Source organism: Tyto alba, unplaced genomic scaffold, assembly GCF_018691265.1.
Source record: "Tyto alba isolate M040663 unplaced genomic scaffold, T.alba_DEE_v4.0 Super-Scaffold_14, whole genome shotgun sequence".
NCBI lineage: Eukaryota > Metazoa > Chordata > Aves > Strigiformes > Tytonidae > Tyto > Tyto alba.
The window spans coordinates 31,416,105-31,435,662 of record NW_024881276.1 but is presented as its reverse complement, the minus strand read 5'-3'; the positions used below and the strand labels follow the sequence as shown (position 1 = coordinate 31,435,662).

At 38.8% G+C, this 19,558-nt stretch overlaps 2 long non-coding RNA genes across 2 annotated transcripts in view; both read right to left on the bottom strand.

Annotated features, from left to right (window-relative positions):
- Nucleotides 1-1,255, bottom strand: part of LOC122152962 — a 42,994-nt gene extending 41,739 nt beyond the window's left edge. The window contains exon 1 of the long non-coding RNA XR_006164977.1: nucleotides 986-1,255. This is a non-coding gene — a long non-coding RNA (uncharacterized LOC122152962). The remainder of the gene's footprint in view (nucleotides 1-985) is intronic.
- A 6,088-nt stretch (nucleotides 1,256-7,343) lies between these two features.
- On the bottom strand, nucleotides 7,344-18,734 carry LOC116965894. Its single transcript, XR_004409770.2, has 2 exons — nucleotides 18,653-18,734; nucleotides 7,344-8,874 (listed from the first exon to the last, which is right to left on the bottom strand). It is a non-coding gene; the product is annotated as an uncharacterized LOC116965894 (long non-coding RNA).
- Nucleotides 18,735-19,558: the final 824 nt, after the last annotated feature.

Genomic DNA, 19,558 nt, shown 5'->3' with positions numbered 1-19,558 from the left:
TGCTGGTAATTGTGTGACTCTCTTTGGTGGTACATTTTCAAGTCTACAGCATTCAAGTGTCTTAATTTACAACAGAACAAGATAACAACCCAACATAGGATCACGATGTTAATGTAATCTCACTAGCACTTACTCATATTACACGAAATTTAAAGGCTTTATTCAATATTGTTAAAACATGGTAGATTATTTTACCTTTTTTAAATGCACTTAATGGGAAAGGCTAGCTTCATTCTGCAGGTAGGTATTGGTGTTAGTTAAGAATTTGTCTAAATAATATTTTAACTAAAACTTTCCTAATTAATTGAATGTAAATAAGCACCTTGGCTGAATACAAAATGTAGCTGCCAAAGTTTTCACAGGCAGTCTGCACTCACCATACAATGGTCAGGTTTTCACTCTTACTGACCCCCTGATGCTTTGCCTTATGGATGCTCGAACACCCCTGAAAATGAGGCTGCATTTATCTAGATGAATAGAAATGTAGTCACCTAAGCTGATACACTTTAGTCCTAATAATCAGGCTCCTTTCACTACCTACTAAGCCCATAAAATTGCATTTACCAGTATTTCCTATCTTACTGTTACATATTTAGGAGGATGAGTTCATTTTAGCTTGAGTATCAAAATGACAATAAAACTTCCTGGCAGACTGAAACCTAACAAAAAGACACTGTTATTTCTTCACACAGGGAAGCATCATAAACTATAAAAATTCATAAAAGGGGCTTATTTAGAGAATAATGATAGTAGCATTGGAATACTGATACTAAGATATGAGTGAAAATATACAGGCATCTCCAGTGCAGTCAGAATTAAAATACTGGAGGCGTTTTCCTCCAGAAACTAACAGCTGTAAGTTGTTTTACATCTTGGAGGAATAAATTGAAATTCATCCATTAATGTCTAAAGAAAATGTTAACATTTTTTTAAAATGTTCCGGCTAAATTAACATGTGTTACTTATCTGTTTCTCTTCCACGAACCTCATTCTCTGAGTGCTGAGATCCACGTCCCAACCACTGGAACCAGAAACCTTCAACAACTGTTCAGTCTCAAGCTCTTTTCCACAATTGCACACTTCATTTTACCTAGGAACATAAAAGGGCTTGGAAAGCACGAGGTCTCTTGTAGAACTGCAGCAACACTCAGATACAAACATGCTCTCAGCTACCAGAAAGGGTGTTAAAACTGAAAAATGGCTGAGTTCTCCTCCATCACCATTAACCGAAAAAACACAGCTCCTGTTCTTGGAAGACTGCAGGCACAGACTTCCAAGCAGCTGACACTGTGAAACAGTAAAAGTTACTTCACACTGGTCTATCCTAATGGATACATAGTAATTAGCTTTTCTACTCTATTTAAGATAAATATACTGCACTGTCAAGGTTGTCAGAACTTCCAGAAGTGTGGGACAAGTCAGCTGCTGGAGATAGAGGACTTCAGAAAGTGAGCAAAAGCAACAGGGCAACTCTCTGCATCACAAAGATATTCCGTTGGATTTATGAGAGGCTTGAACTTTTGGGAGAGGCAAGGCAAGGTGGAAAAGCCAGTAGTGGTTGTGTTTTAGAGGCAGATCTTATCAGGACATTGGGTAGTGTCTAAGGAGAAGGGCTGGGCCAGCGGTTAAGTCCTATGGAAAGATCTAGGTGAGGTTAAGACCAGAAATAAACTTTTGGAAAACTATTATCCAATAACTTGTTATCCCAGGCAATACTGAGGAAATCCTACAAAACTTGTCTCTCAGGTACTGAGACCACAGGGGCTATGCCAACACTATAGTATTGCATGACATACGTGTACAATACTGACCTTTATTTCATTATTCCCATCAAACCCCTCACACCGTTCTTTATACATAAAGCCATATGCAATCCTAGCAGCAATAGGATGTATTTCTATAACTTAGAAATCTTTGTCTGAAGATGACCAAGAGATCAGCTGAAACTCTGAAAAGTATAGCTTTCTCTATACACTTCAATGTAGCTTAAACTGGTCTTGCTTGATTAAAAATAACTAGGTTGTGCAATCATTTGGCTCCATGGCTTTTGAAATACAGGATGCTGGGCTACATGAGGGGCAGGATCATTCTGAGTTCTGACTGGTCAAATCAAGGAACACTGTTTGCTGTTACAAGAGCACCTTCTACTGCCTGTGTAATGGCATTGTGTTAGGAATGCTCAACCTTAAAAGACTAATCCCTCTGAACCAGTCTCAGCAGTGCCTTCCTAAGAACTTTTAAAGGATGATCTCGTGTATAATGTGCCAAAGGAAATTATGTAGATTTCAGACTACTTGTATTTTTAGAAATAAAGATTCAAAACCCCATATATATATCCATGTTTATACTCTGATCCATACAGATGTTTTCCTCACTTTGTAATAGATTGTACCCTATGTTGAATTTCTAGGTCCTGTTTCAGTTCATCAAATATGGCTGTTAGTACTATTTCTAATTTTGCTGGAGTGGGGTATCTGATATCTCAAAAAAACACCTATTAATAAAGCAGTATTTTTAATTACAATATGTTTCCAATATTTAGGCATATGAACTTTACATTCTCAAGGAATATCAGTGTTCTGCCAAACTATGAGCTAAAGAAACTCTAAACATTGTTCAGCAAAGTGCTACTACAATCATCAGATACATTTAGCCATTGCAGATTTATCTGCAAGGGAATACTGGAGTTTTTCCTATTATTTTTTTTCCCTTCTTTTTTTTTGGCCTCTATCCTCTTGATAAATCTGCTCAAGTTTATATTGAGTATCCTCACCTAAATGTCTCTTTCAGGGGAAAAATATCTACTAATGAGATGCATGTTACCTATTACTTTAAGCAATTCAACTGCAATATGACACCAGAAAGAAGCTCTGACCTTAATAAACCTCATGGACACTAAAAGGAATGACTCAGAAATTGAATGCAAAATAGGCTACAGAAGTCATCCATTAAATCAATCAGTGGTGTCAATCTTCTGTGCCTTGCAAAAGACTTGTGTACATCATGTTATTTCCAGCCTTTCCAAGAGCTAGTTACCTATTTCTCCACTAATAGCAGGAACTATTGCCACAAAAAACAGTGTACTGTAGGCGCTTGTGTTAATGGTAACACCCTTGTTCTTCCCTCAATCACCAGATGATTGCCATCAGGTAAAAGAAAGTCTGTATCTTCAAAATCTGTTCAAGTTTTCTACTGTACCTTGTAACTCCCTTCAATTTAATCCTGATGTATTTCCACCTCTGCTCTTGACATTTTCCTCTGCAAGATCTCTCACATACACACACACAAAGCAGTTTTCCCCAACTACACCTGCATTTCCCTTGTCATCGGTCTCTTCAGTGTCCCCTCACCCACATAGTGTGACATCTTCCCAGAGGAGGCTGGTTTCACCCTCCAGGGACTTCAGGGGATGACTTGCTAAGACTGCAGAGCCTGAGCTCCTTTCTGAAGGGGACTGGAGGGAACTGCCAGCCAACTTTACCAAGTAGCAACTGTAGGAAGAAGACGAGGATGCCAACATGTAGAAGAAGGGCCCAGCATCCTGAATTGGTAGATGACTTTATGGGACACCTCTTGAAGAGAGACTTCCATTTACAGGAAATAATACTTTTAAAGACACTGAGTTCCAAATGTTTCTTAAAAAAAAAAACAAACACTCAAGTTTAGATCCCACTCTCTGACAGTTTATATGTATATAACCTAATCTTTTTTTTAAGGTTAAATGTAAGGAATCTTGAAAAACCTAACCCAGGACTCTGTTTCAAATGGTCCTTATTTCAAGCATTCTATGCAAAAAACACCCTACACAAAAGCTCAAAGAACTTAAAACCAAATATGCACAGCCACCTGCAAGCAAGTAAAGAAAATAGATTTTTGTTCTCTTAGAAAACCAGCTTGGGAATGGCACTGAAACACACCTACCTGACTCTGCCATCTTTGATGGTAAAGCTTCCAGGAGCTGTTCCACAAATATTTTCTAATGATGTGCATAAGTGCTTTGAGTTTATTGTATTGTTCAATCAGGATGCAACAAGATACCCTTATATATATAATACTGTTATCCCTTTGCATAACAGTGCCCCAGCATACCTAAGTGAGAAAGCTAATTAAATAATTTTCAGAGATTAATATTCAGCAGAAATCTTAGCACCTCATTTTTACATAATATTTTCCCTCATCTAAACTCAGCCCACTTTAGCTTTTCTCCCTTTTCTAAGAGTGTCTGGATAATATCAAATGCTTACAGTTAGGCTAATTCTGCTCTTGTGTGATTGAATTCGTTTTGACATAATGCTAGACTTGGCATTGGTTTTGTGTACATACCACTGGGGGCAGGTGGAATTTCAATAATAACTTGTGTCCTCGGTTGTGTTATAAAGCTAACCCATGGAATCCAAGCAGATGAAGCAAATGTGTGCTGAGGTAAATTGTATTTTATAGAGATTGAACTTTTTTATTATTGAGTATATATCTTAAATCCTATAGAAAACACTAGTTTTACCACTTTTTACATCATGAATCATACAGAATAGTGATTTCCTTTTATAGCACTTATTTCCTTTGCCAACTTATAAAATTATGTTGTAAGAGCCCGGATATAACAAGAATTTTATAGAACATTTGTGGAATAAAAAAATTTGAGGAATTACTGCAGTTTGTTTACTTCTTTAAAATGAACTGTGGTATAAAGCTAGTTAAACTGCACTTAAAATATTTCCCCATATGCTCTCAATAAGTAGTGCTGCTGCACTACACTGGTATGAAATGGATGAGGGTGACCATCTGGGGCCACTTCTCACACAAAGGGAAATGGCTGAATAATTTCATTATTTAACATGACTGCTGTGATTAGCCAAGATGTAACCTAGTCATATAATTATTCCAAATATAGACTTTCTGAGACTTCGAAGAGCTTGGCTAGCTGTTCATAAAAATAGTTTCATTGCTGCCTCTCACAAGCAGTTTAGCAATACAGGCTAGTGGCCACTCTGCTCGGTCTATTTTTGCCCCTGTGTGTTTGTGCATTGTGTGTTGACAACTGTAGCATGTTTGTACTACAAACCATGCTTTGAATGAGGGCTTAAATCTGTTCAAGTTTTCTAATGTGAAAGGAATGTTGGCACAGCTAGAGAGAAAAAGAAACCCTTTTAAAAATCTTCCTGCATGAAGAAAGAAACTTTTTCTCCACAGTAAATGTGATGTGAATAGAACAGAAGGTCTAATTGTTTTCCTCTTGTTCTGGCACATATGTTGTGAATTGGGTGTAACCATATTTAACTGCAGCATCTATTCAAATTGGTAGCAAATAATTAAGCACTAAATAATAGTTTTATTTGGGAAAGAACTTTTGTACAGCCCTTGCTCGGATTTCAACATATATTCCTTAAGTGGAATGATTTTTCAGAGATTATGCCTTAAAAGACATAATGTACATATATACACACACAGAGCAGATGTGACAGACATGATAACAATCTTTCACTGCAGGTAATGAGTAACCTTTTTCTATGTGTCTTTGGTGGAAACAACAAGGCATCACAGGCTTGAACTGAAGTGAAAACTGTTTAGGATAGGCATTTTGAAAAGCCCGTTTTAATTTTAAGGAAAATATAGAAGTGTAGGAGACTCCCTAGAAAACTGTGGACCCTACATCATGGATATCCTTACGGACACATGATATAGGTGTCTGTCAGGAAGGACCACAGTGCTGTTGATCCTGTCTTGAACTGGTGAATGGACTGCCTAATCCCCTCAGGTGGATGGGAGTGGGTGTAATGATAGATTTAAGCATCTTTTCTATTTTCTCACCAGAAAATGGGTCAGAGGAGACCCCTGTACAGGCCCTAACTCTATAGGCCTGTCCAAAACTCGCCTGTGTCAAGTACTCCACTGTTGTGGTTTGAGCCTGGTCAGCAGCCTAACACCACGCAGCTGCTCACTTCTCCCTTCTCTTCCAGCGATGAGAAGGGACAAATGAGTCAGGCTTGGGATTCGAGATAGGACCGGTAGTGGCAGACCACCCATTATGGTCACAGGCAAAAGGCAGACTCGTTAGGGGAAGAAAAAAACTACCTACCAGCACGCCCATCTCACCGCCGCGGTGGAGGAGACAGTGTGGCCAGACTTGGTGCTCCACAGGCAGCAGTGGGCTGTCAGCAAATGCAGCAGCTCTCCCCTACCTGCTCTTCCCACTCACCAGGAAGATCCCCCTTGGCAGATCCCATCTGTGGGGCGCCTGCTGAAAGCGGGAAGGGAAGCAATCCTGTGCACAGGTTGCTGAGCTCCTGCAAACCTCCAGTCCCCCAAAGCCAAGGGGGCAGCCATGTAACTTGTGCTAGTGGGAATGCAGAGGAGGGGGAGAAGAGTTACCACAACTGGCTGCTCCTCCTCAGCCAATAACAACTGAATGCCCAGAAACCCTTCAGCCCAAGCTCACCTCTCATGTGACTGGGGACAGGGACAGAATTTGCACCGTGCTCCTGCTGGGCATGGCACCATTCCCCTGGACACCACCCACCATGTTGAGTGTGAGGAGAAGACCCTCAAGCAGCATCTGTGTGGAGAAGTCTAAGGAGACTGTATGGGCTCAGTCCCGCGGGAGGGAGCTGGGCGCCCACTCTGGGTGGCAGACAGATGGGCTGTCCTTGACGTACTCAAAGGAAAAGCGGAAAGGCTCTCCTGCAGCCCACATCTCCAGGGAGACTGGAGTCAGACTTGTCATATAGATCCCTTCTCTGGAGCTGATCCGAAGGTCCCATCTCCTCCATAACCCTGAAGCACTCTCCTCCCGCTCCATCAGCTTTGCAGGTGAAGGGTACAAAACATGCAAAAAGCTGCACATCTACCAGGAGCACTGGCACAGGACAGAGGTGGATATGAGTGGCAGGGAGTGGAGATCCTGGAGGATCTCCCAGAGGGATGCAGCTTACATCACGACTCACATCATCCTCATCGAGGCCTGGCAAGCAGCTGATAAGGAGCTTCCAGTTTGGTTTCCTCTAAAGCGATGCCCATTCACACATGTCGAAACCACTCCACATGTTGGATCAATGCATGGTAAACAGAGGCAAGCAGTTCATTTTAAAACCCGTCTACAGCTCCAGAATAAATACCATGCAGATGCAGCCTTAATGCATGAATTTCAGGTGAGATTCTCTTTTATTCCTTTGTATCTTGTTTCCTATCATACTTTTTTCCCTCGGTGAATTCCTCACAGGAAAAAAACATGTTAAACAAGATGATAATAGGGATAATATGAAATTTATCTGTACTGTTTGGAGGAGGCTGTCAGAAGCCGTTAAACATTACCATTAACAATGAAGAAAAAAAACAACATGAAGATCTCCAGACAAATTTCTTTTATTGCAGACATATCCATTACTATTATGGAAGTTTACTGGTGATTTTAGAGTACATTGATTTAGTGCATCTTCTTCTCGTTCTTCTTTAATACATGCATTATGCGTTTTAACTGCACTAAAATAAAATTACAGTTGTAAAGTGAGGCATTCAAAAGTTAAGGTATATAAAATTGAAATTCACCTAGGCAATTTTAATTCAATCCCCTTGTCAATCTATTAAAAAGACAGTTATTCTGTCTTCTGCATCTTCTTCCCTCGATGTGTTTTTTTAATGAAAATCATCAAATTGCTGCCAATAATAAATAATTATGCATAAAAATCCTTTAAGCAAGTATTTGCAGGGACTTTGGAAAATATCTCAGTTGGCATGAAGCTAATTCTAATATGTACTAAATGTACATATGTCATATATATTTAGTAACCTGAGCTCTTCATTAATATATTCCTTTTCTGACAGGAGGAAAACAAGAAATCTCTGTTGGGATACTTAAACTGTATATTTCATTGTCTGTTTGTCTAAATAGCTCTCCATTTCTCTAAGTCTTTTCAAGCTAGCTGCTGATCAATAACCAAATATTTGAAGATGTTTGCTTCGGGTATGGGGTACTGAGACAGAGCTGGAAAAGGGCTGAAAGGGTGACGAGTCATGCATAATTTTTTACTTTCAGTTAAAACATTGATGTTTATTACCTGTATTACTGACATTTCTAAAAATATCACTCATATTCCAATGTCAGTGTGACATAGAAAAATATTTTGAAAAAGAATTTTTAGATAACCTTCATGTTTAGCTAGTAACCCAAGATGTACATCAAGCTGCTTGACAGTGTTGCAGGCTATTTGAGATGGAGAGTGACTATTCTTTCCTTCATTATACATCCACTCACTCTTCTTCTTTTCCCAGCAGCCAGGTTGGCTGACCCCTGGAAATCTTCTGCCATCTCCAACATCCACCGTTGTCCCCAGAAAACAAGTCATTCACTGAATTCAGCTGTTTTTATGAACATCTTGCTGCTAACTGAAGATTTCCATCTTTACGTTATCAGACAACGGGGTTTTGAAAGATAAAACCCATCAGATCCTGATGTGTTCTCTTCCTTCTTCCCCTCTATTACAAGATACTATGTTTGCTCTAAAACCAGACTTCTGACTAACTTCTGAACTACTTGTTTTATCTCAGTAAAATCCTCTTAGACCTAGAGAAAAGTCAAATTGTTTCTACTTTTGTATATACAAAAATGTAGTAGGCAAACTTTCAACAAAATGTTAACTTTTTTAAGAGTTTCATGGATTTTTGGATGTAGCTTATGGTGCATGCAAATAGTTCAAAGGGATGGTTTATGAAGTTATATATATAGTGTGAAGAAAGATGACTCTTCTTCTTCTCATTAAAAAGTGCTTTTGCCATAAAAACAGTCCTTATAAAGTAACTACATTTTGATGCTTTTTCTTCTCTTGGGAAAACCACTCCTTCACTTGCTCCATCTGCATCTTCACAGAGCCAGAAATTACACTGGAAATAAAACATTTATTAGCTATTTTATTTCTGTTCCTGGGGTTTTTTGCCTCTCAGACTGGCAGACCTGGGAATGCTGGGAAGACATTGAGATCAATTGTTTATGGGGAAAAAAATGCTTTACATCTTTCACTGGTTAACTTCCTAGTTGGTTAAAATACAGCAATTCCACAGGCTTCTCATCCAATTTTCCTTAGCCAGAACACTGCTGGAAGGCAATGCAGGGCCTAGGTTGGTAGAAAACTGAAGAGAGAGTAACAAAGGATGGAAGAGGATAGAGGATTCTGTTCAATTTAAAATTATATAAGATCCATCTCCTTAGCAAAACCATTCACAAACATGTCAGTAATGACTAAGGGTTAAGAACACAATGGGGGTTTGGGAGGTTTTTTGGTTTTTTGTGTGTTTTTCTTTTCGTATTCTAAGAGGCGCTCCATCATTTCTCAGTGAAGAGCAGCCGGCTTCAGAAGACCTGCAGGGAGCCCTCCACCATCCCAGGTGGAAGAGGGGCTCCACAGTGAAGCAAGCCATGCCAAGCCTGGCCTCTGACCGCTGCCGGCACGACACAGTGACAAGCTGACAGCACTCAGCCTGCTGATGACTGGGGAATTAGTTTTTTCCTACTCCTCTGGCTACAGAGTGCTGGAAATGCTCGTGGGTGGATGGAGAACAAGCACCCTTGCCCAGGTACAACTTCTTATTGCGGCATTAGCAGCAGGATGAATTTCAAATTTATCTTTAAATAAGATGCGCCGCAGATGGCTACCTGTTTGTGAGCGGTTTGGGGAGGTGGACACAGGCGAGGGCCCGCCACCTTTTCTTTTTCTAAAAGTTTGCGGGTCCGGCTGAGGGCCGGGGCGGCAGGTGGGCCGGGGCGCTGCCACGCCCCGCCACACACTGCCCCAGGCGGCCGGCGGGCCCGTGACCTCCCGCCACGTCTTCCAAGACGGGATGTTCCACGCACCCTCTCTGAGGTTATATGGTTTCGGTCCTGCGGGAGGGTGGTCCGCACCATAAGAATTAGCCTCCTTGGCCTTTAAAGCCATTAATTTGCAAAGGAAAGCGTCTTTGCTTAAATAAACTCTACAGATACTATCTTGCATGGCTAAACTACTCTCGAATGTCTTTCTACTCAAACTCCTGGTTTCTTGCTTGTTCATTTTTGGAGGGGAAAGGAAGTTTAGCTGGATCCAAATTTAACAGTAAGAACTCTGACACCATGAAGTATTTATGTCTTTGATTTCAGTCATGGGGTTTGTGTTATTTGTTTCTTTGTTCTTCTAGAGCTGCCAGTTCACACAGCCGTGGAAATCAGTATTGTATCACTTATTTTTCTTCCTATTTGTTTCTATATCTGGAACTCTGATAACATTCTCAGAGCTAAGAAAACCATCCGTGGTTTATATACCGTCATCAGGTGTACAAACATCACATCCTTGGCAGAAATAGAGAAGGAAAGATGGTCTTCGGGAATGAGCATTAACATGAGCATTAACTAGAAAAATACCATCTTCTAATTATAATTCCAGACATGGCTATTGGTAATGTCAAATTACATCTTCTCTCTGCCGCACAATCTCCATCTACAAGCTGTAGTTAAGTGCAAGAGTTAACTGTGTGACAGGTGGGTAAGGAAAAATAATTGATGAGCAAAAACCTCTCCACTCATTTTGTGCCTTTATAAAAGCATTGTTCTGATTTGCACCATTTCCAGTGAAAGGAGAACGAATAGTACTTTGAAGAATTACATCAAGGCAAAATGTTGTATTTGGCATTTAAATTCTAAGTTGCTAGCTGTCTCAGAAATGCCTGAACCAGATAGTCAATGCCAAACACTACATTTTTCATATTCTGTGACATTCTTCAATAATTTCTCCAAGCCTCATACAGAGAAAACAGTGCACTGTGAAGGCTGTTACTAATACTTTGATCAAAGTCATATGATTTGCCTTTCTGATTTTTTGAACTTTCAAAGCTGTTTTTGCTTTGTTTTCTATTGTAAGAGTTCTCTTACATATTTGCCACAGCTCCTAAGGTTTGTACATGGGCTATGTAAGTAATAACAATCAAGGTGCAGTAAATTTCCTGAGGATTAATGACTGGCTGGGAGGAGATGAAGGTCAGCAGCACAGCCAAGGATCACTAACCCAAGCTGGTCATTAATCTCAAGAATTTACCCCATGCCAAGGTCAGTATTGTTATTTTAAGCTGGAAATGAAAAAAACATGGCCATATGAATTTTTATTTGATATGTTTAACTGTAACATCCTGCATATTTTAGAAAAAAATAATTTTATTTGGGAGAATTACATTAGCTAATCAGACCACCAGCCCACCTTTCAGTGTTTGATTAGTTTTGCTTTCTTTAAAATATATACTGGCCTATGACAGGCAGAAAATAATTACAACGTTTTCCTTCCATGTGCAATTGCTGTGGACCTATTAAATAGTGACCTTTTTTATGTATTTACAAGTTTTGATTTCCATCCCAAATTTTATCTCCTAGAGTTTAATGATATCTCTCATAAAATATTCGTTTGACTGAACATTTGTTCAAGTTATTAGAGTTTTGAAGGAGCTGATTCAAAAGATTGTTTTTCATGAAGTGAGGGTATTATAGACAACTAGAGGGTGTCTACAATTTAGGGAGTATTTAACTCCCTTTAGATAGCAGTACTTCCTTTAGAAAAAAAAATAAAATTGCAACTTTGATATCTAACTAATATTCACATTTGTATTTATGGTCATGTAGTATTTTAAATTAACACTGCCAATCAATCCTTTCTGTAGCTATTCACCATATTTCTATACCAGGACAGATATGCTGGGCTTAAAAGACTTTAGATTCTCCCTGATTAGGAAGGATCCAGCCATCATCTCAGCAGCAGGCTTCATGAGGGCAGACTCCCCCCACATGCTTTTCTGAAATAAGTCTCCAAAAAGAAAGTTGCTGCCAGGCCTTTCGTCTAGGCACCAAAGGTCCCTTAGGAGATCAAATGTCCCCCAGATCTTCTGGCACATTTCAATTTTCCAGTGATACAGGTGACAGTTGAAGAAAACACGTACAGACTCAGCAGAAGGAAAACAAATTGCAATTTATCTTATACAAGAAATATTTAGATCTTTCTAAAGCAAATACCATTTTCCTTGTTTCAAGGTGGAGCTTGCCTTTTGTTTTATAATGTTTCCTCTTGCTAGGAAATTTGTCCCCGTGAGTTCCTCAACAACTTTTCAGCCTTTGCAGTTTTAAATCCCCAGTCCATTATTTCCCTCTCTGCTCGCAGATGGGGAATTGGTGCTGAAAGGGACAAAATGGATCTTTGAGGTCAGTCCTCCAAGTTTACATGCAGCTGTGCAACAGACAGAGATCTGCAGAGCTTTGACTACATTTGACCCAGCTCACCACAGATCACAGAGTATTTTCCACCATCTCTTACAAACTTCAGCTCCACACTAAGAGACCAAAGAGAGAGTGTAATGTGCTATAGAAAGAGAGCAGGAGTGACAGGGATCCGTTGAAGCAATTTTACTTGCTCGGCCATATCCTGTTTCCAGCTGAGGTCAATCTGCAAAGTTTTAGCACATGGCTCACCAACCAGGCACCTTGAAGATTTTAATACAATTCTAAATCACCTCATTTATTCCTACCAACATATGTTATGTCTCTACTTGTAGCATACTTTTAGTGTTTCCTTTAAAATATATTAACAGGTGTGCATGTGAAAAACGGACAGCTTAAGGAGGTTGTTGTTACTGGACAAAGACTCAATTTGAGTGTGGTCCAGTGAAAATGTTACACTAAGTAGCCTTACAAGCCAAAAAAAAAGTTCTCCAAATCTCACATTCTGATTGTAGATCAGGCTAACTCAGCCAGAAATAAACTAATCTTCAGGCTCCTTCCCACAATATATTTAGTTTCTTCTTTCAATCATGACTCTTTTGTATCTTCTCCTTTTACATTTCCTTAAAAAAACTAGGAAACGTAGTTAAAGTCTTGATATAAAGTTACTGAAAACCAGCAAACCCCATGAAATATGGTGTTGCTTCATTATTTATTAAGTGTTAGCAGATGTTTGTTGCTATAGAAAGCCATAGAAAATGCAGACTCCCATCCATAGCCCTTAGCATTAAGACTATTTTGGTGGCCGTCTTATCTTGACTGTCTTGTACTGTGATAAGGTCCTTCATTATGGGCTGAATTTAGCTATTCTTTTTTTGACTGAACAGGGTATGATTTCAGAAATGATTCTACTAAAGTAGCATTATGTGAATACTTATGACCTGAATTTTTACAACATATACTCATTAATCACCTACAATATATACAGCTATAGACAACATATATTTTGCATAACATTAGTATCTTTTTCCTAAATCTATCAAGATGTTTTATTTATATAACCCTCAAGAAAATGTTTCCTCTGAGGTGCCTGATGACATGTTCTATCCAGTACCTACTAAGCTTGCTACATCAACATTCAGTGTTTTGGTGGACAGCTGCATCACACCCCTCCTTCCACCCTCACCCCCCCCACCCCCCACCCCCCGCTTTTGAAGCATGACTGTAATGAAATATCAAATGTCATTATGAAAGGCATTTCAAGGTTGTTTTGAAGTGAAAATCCTTTTCAGTATCTCTTTATTAGATTTTCATACTAAAATACACACAGGGAAAACTGCCACCCAAAACATAATTACATGCAGATTTTGTTTAGTTGCTTAATAGTCACACTTTCCTTTACTGACTATATGAACACATTAAAATTGTCCAGGAAACAGTACGGGTAAGAAAGTGTTGGCAACATGTTCATAATATATCCAAACAAAAGGAGAGAGACATAACATTTACAAATGCAAGAACCACAGCCTGCCTCATCTAGTATCAGTGTCTGTGTAATCAGTATCCGCAGGGTCAGCCAGAAGAAGGTACATGAAATCTTCTCCAGGGTGGGTGTTTTCCCTGAATGTTTTTACAAGCACACTGTACTATAATGGACTCCCAAGCAAGATTTCAGATGAACAACTGGGAGGACCAGTTCTGTGGTGGAAGGACAAGAAGCAATGGACACAAGATGAAATAAGAGGTTCAGGCTGGATCTTAAGAAAACTGTTCTTACACTGAGGACAGTCAAGCAGTGGAACAGGTTTCCAGAGAGGCTGCGCAGTCTCCGTCTTTGGAGGGTTTCAAGACCTGCCTGGAGAAATCCCCAAGCAGCCTTGTCTGATCCCAGAGATGGCCCTGCTTTGGGCAGGGGGTTGGACCAGAGACCTGACGCCCCTTCCCACCTGAGTGACTCTTTGATCCTATAATTAAATGCCATTTAATAGAAATAGTAGGATTAAAAACAAATCAGCTCAAACCTTCTCACAAGATTTGGTTCTTCATTAAAGATGACTCAGTTCAAACTGAATCACTTTGCTTAGAGAGTTTCTCCTGGTATTCTTGGTGTAACCTGCTTCAGTGAGCCACAGAAAATTACATTTTTTTTCTACTAACAACCCTCAGTAGTCACTCTTACTGTAAAGTAACCCCATCAGAATTAAAACTAAGTGCATAACGTTTGAATAACATGATTTTTTAATAAATCTTACTCTAAATGCTCATTTGTGGACAGCTGCTTTTTATTTGAAGCAAAAGTGCTGGTGTCTTTTATTGCCTGTTCCTTAAATAAATTGCTTCAAACTGTTGGCTTCATTTACATATTTTGAAAATTAGTTCTATTACTTAACTATATACTGTAAAAAAATATATTTCTTGCCCTTAAGTTTTATGAGTTCCTAAGAACTCACTTAGTTTCAATTTCTTTAGTTCATAATGATGTAGTTTTCAGCACTCAGTGCTTTAAAAGCTTTAATCACATTTTACTCTTACTCTTCCCTTCTCTAGCATCCTAATCTATTCTCCAGAAAGTCAGAGTCTTTTCCTGGCTTCGGCAGCTTTCCATCCATCACTCATTTATGAGCTTCTTTACAAAACCAATACACAATAAATATATACACACATCATCAGGTGACATATATTACATATATACCATGCCATTTTTATATAATGCCATTGTAAATATATGTATGCTTATATGCGTCAACACTAATACACAGAATAGTATTATAATATTTCCAATTTTATTTTCTCTCCTATTCTAACCTAAGATATTCCTATGGTATCTCTTGCATTTTTTAAACAGACTTTCACTGATTTCCCATGACAGTGATTGATTTTCTGAAGAGTGACAACAAAATTACCCTGAAATGTGTATGGACAATTGTTCTGTTTAGTTTTTCTGTCTCCTGTTTATGAACACTAGAGTAGCTATGACTGTTGAAGTCCATAAGGTTATAATAATTTAAAATAAATAAATAATTATTCTGCTGTATTTATACCTACTCAGATGCCTATGATAAGACAAGATGGGTGTTTGTTACAGTTTTCTCTAACGCTGACTGATTTAAATAACTGACTGACTGTAGTGTTGCTACTTCTCTATACAGTCTTGTACAATGTCAGAACTATTTCAGATCATTTGAGCAATTTGTCAACCTGGTTTTATCCTGGAAATTGAGCTCAAATTCTTTTATTTCCTTGTTAAATGTTCTGTAAGCCAAAAAAGAAGGTGTTATCTCTGGCTAGATGACAGACTTTAATGTTCTATCAAATGACAAGAGAAAAATTTAGCAACCAAAGAACTTTCTTAAGGAAATGCAGGAAAAACTGTCCCTCTTGGGATAACTTCTGAATGTATTCAGTCACTTCTACTTAGCTGCTCCGTTTCACTCCAGTTCCAGTGGACCGACACATACCGAAATTATCCATTATTCATGTAATGAAAATGTCAGTTCATCCTTTTTAGAGCATGTTTGCTGAACATGTATCCTAGAAGACTTTTTTCTATGGTATACAGCCTTGGGAGAAATGCCCCTCTAGCCAGTATGTTTTTTTTCCTGTGTCACACTGCTCCCTGCAGACATACACATTTCATTAATAATGTAATTAAAAAACAATAAAAGTCTCTGCACTTTGTATGCATATATTCAAAACAGCTATTTATTTGGTAAATTCTCTGCCATGATCCTACTGAGCCTGACTGCATTTCAATTTTGCTATTCGAAAGAGATTCCAAATCAACCCCTTACATTGTCCTGTAGGTGATGGTTCTAGCTAAAATGTACAAGGAATACAGCTACATTTTAGGCTATCAATCACAAGTGCTGCTGACAGACTAACATGGTGAGTAGAGTAATCCACATTATTTTTAACCTTTTAGACAAGGACTCCTCATCTTTCATAATTGTCAAGAAGGAATATTGCCTTGTGACTGCTCATCATTTTCCTGTTTTTCTCTCTGAGATCTCCATTCAAAGTCTTTGGAGATAAACCAAGAAAGCATACTCAAAACTAGCAGTCATGGTAGAGACTTCTCTTCAGTATTTGGGCAGGCAGGCAGGAAGTGAATTTCTTATCTTGCTAGTTTGTTTGACAGAAACCAATGCAATAAAACATTTTTTAGTCTTATTTACCTCTAAAAACTAAAAGTTTAAAATGGCAAGAAAAAGCAGAAATGCCCAGAAAATAGCTGAAGGAGCCAATCTTCCCTCAGGCACATGGTTATAAGTTCTTGGAGAAATCAGACATCATTCCTACCCCCTGAAGGAGGCAATGTTGGCAACCCAGTTAAAAAAGAAGGCTCCGTTACAACTCTCCTGCTTGAGGTGTTGTGTTTTAAGATGTAAACCAAAGGACTTGATCATTTGTGACTTAAAAACTCCAATTCTATTTTTTTTTTTTTTGCATTAGCAGTAGGTTTTTCCTAGATTCCTGGCCTGCATCCAGTTAAAACAACTATGTATGAGTACTTGCCTAAACATTCTCTTTATGCTCGGTTGATTATGGCATTATTCATTTTCTCTCCTGAAGTGCTGAAATACTTCTGTACACTATTAAAAAGTTCCTTGCCTTCTCCCTGAGGTCGCTGCATTTCCATGATGAGTGATGTAATGCATCAATAGAATAGTTGGTAATTGGTTTGTAAAGTTTAGCATGCACTCTGGGATCATTTCAGGAAGGGCTATAAACAAGTATCCATCATTCTTACTCTCTAATATGTCATCCCTGGAACCTTCCTTAGCAGGTTTTAAAATTCCAGAGCTGTGATGATTAAACGTTACCAGGCCACAGTGTATTGAAGCAATGTCATGATGTAAGGGCAAGAATTTTCATCAGTCAGTAGGGAAGCAAGGAAGTGAAAAAAGATTCAAGCTATTCACCTTAGAAATTAAAAAAAAAAGAAGTGTGTAAAACCCAGCATTGACTCATCTGACATTATCTATGGAGAATGGGGAGTATAAAAGCTTTATTGGAGTATAAACTCCAAGGTTTGGCTTTTGGTATGGCTAGAGAACTCAGTAATATGATTAGACAGGGAAATGTATTTGGGAAATGGGTCGCCTGGAAAAAGGAGTTAATTATCCAAAGACTATGAGTAATGTCCAAGTGTTCTTCACATAAACAGTAGCATAGTTCTTCACTTAATAGTCAAGGAAGCAGTAAAAAGATGATACTACTTTTAACTTTGCTAAGTAATGAGTATGTTATTTCAAAAATGTCAAGGAAAATAACTTTACATGACGATGGTATAATTTATTTATACAAAGGATAAACAAAAGTAAGTCTGTAACTAAAACTCACTATTCTAAAACTACAAGCTTTAATAATTAAGAAAATAATTGAATTAAATATATAAAATTATGGAAAGGATTTCAGGATGTGGATGTGAAAGAATTCTTAATTGCTTCGGGTCAAATAGGGATGAAAATATTCGACTGTCGTTAAAGGTAGAAGCATGGGAATGAATGCCTGCAGGAATAGGCTTCAAACCTAGTAGGTTAAATAACCATCACAAGCAAGATGTTATGAATATGCAGTGTCAAAAAGTAATAGAAAAAACGACTGATCAGTAAAAAAGCTATGCCTTAGAAGCTAGAAAATACAAGGCAAAATAAGGATTGTTAAAATCAACATGAAATAGTCTTAATGAAGATATTAAAACATAGAGCAAAAAGGTTTGTACACATGTTCAAAAAGACAAGGAGAGCAGCAGGACCTCTGTACCATTAAGCTGGGACAACAATTAAAAACAACAGATGGATGATGATTTTGGCCATGATGGCAAAGGCAGTACATCCTGCTACATTACTGCAGTGTCTGTCTCCATTTTTAGACAAGATCAATGAAGCACAGTGAATCTACTTAGACTCCCATGCAGCGTTTGATGTGACATTATGTGGAAAAGCATGAACTAACTTGGAGATGGAATTGGCAGAGGAAACATGTGAGGTGAACAAGAAACTGAATAAAGGTTAGATAGTCATGCATCATACTGCAAAGGAGTAGTACCAGGTTAAAATTAAATCACTAATGACTTCCTGAAAGATTGGTGTTGGGGATGATTTTACTTAGTGTTTTTATCAATATCCTCAACATCACTCTGATGACAACATAAAATCGGGAGACATCACACAGAGGGAATGAAATGGCCAGAACGTGAGCAACAGGCATGCAAAATGTACTTGTAAAACCAATAAAATGCTACAGAATTTGCTCTTTATAGTCAGCTATTGGGAAACCATTAAGGAAAAAGTGAGGAAAACCAGCTGATCACAAAATGGTAAGAAACCATTTCTGCAAGGAAAATGCAACCATGATCCTGGGATGTACCAGGAAAGTTCCAGGAGAGATAATGAACCCAGTAAATTCTGCAAAGCATCAGTAAGGCATTACCTGGAGTACTTTGTATAAGTCACACTTGCGGAGCCGTGGACGAACGACATGCCGAGACGGGTTCAGTGTGGGTGATAGAGCATCAATCAACGTGTGTCTTTATTGGTCCAGGGTACATATATTTATACAGACAATGATAATTATTATGCCTACTAGTCACTAGCTGATTGGCTTAAGCTCTAAAGGTCGTATTCGCACGGTCCACCTACCTGCAGTTAGCTTACAGCCCAAGCTTCTCATAACACTAAGTTTCTCATGCTACTATTTCTGATTCCTGTTGACTTGTTTTCGATACACAACAGTACCGTAACACAATGTTTCTCAGACCACCGTTATCATAACACTAGGTTTCTCAGACCACTCTTCCTAATTCCCCTTAACCTGTTTTCGACACACCACGGTACACAGGGCTGAAGCGTCCTTGACATTCCTCCTGTATCAGCAGCTGCGAGCAGCTGCAGGCAAACCCTAGTGAGGCTCAGCATCAGCAGCTAGAGCAGGCTCTGATCATACAATTGCTCGGTGGGCTCAGGACCCTTGTCTCTGAGCCATTCTCCAACACACGCTCAGGCTGAGGTCAGACTTGACTCCATATGCGGAAAGTCTAGAAGAGTGGCAAGAGAAATGAAAATTATGTCTTATGACAGGAAACTTTTAAGAGCACATCTTATATAGTCAAGCAAAACAAAGGCTGATGAGAGCCTTTCTCTGTCTACGAATGCATCAAGCAAAAACTATGAACCACTTAAGCTTACATACTTGCCATAAGAGTGAGTATAAAACCTATCACCACTGCATTTAGGCTGGGAATTACAAGGTTTCTAATCATTAGAGCACTAAAGTGTTATAGCAGCTTTTCATTAGAAATATTGATGGCAAGAAACCTAGCTACTTTTAGGAAGATAC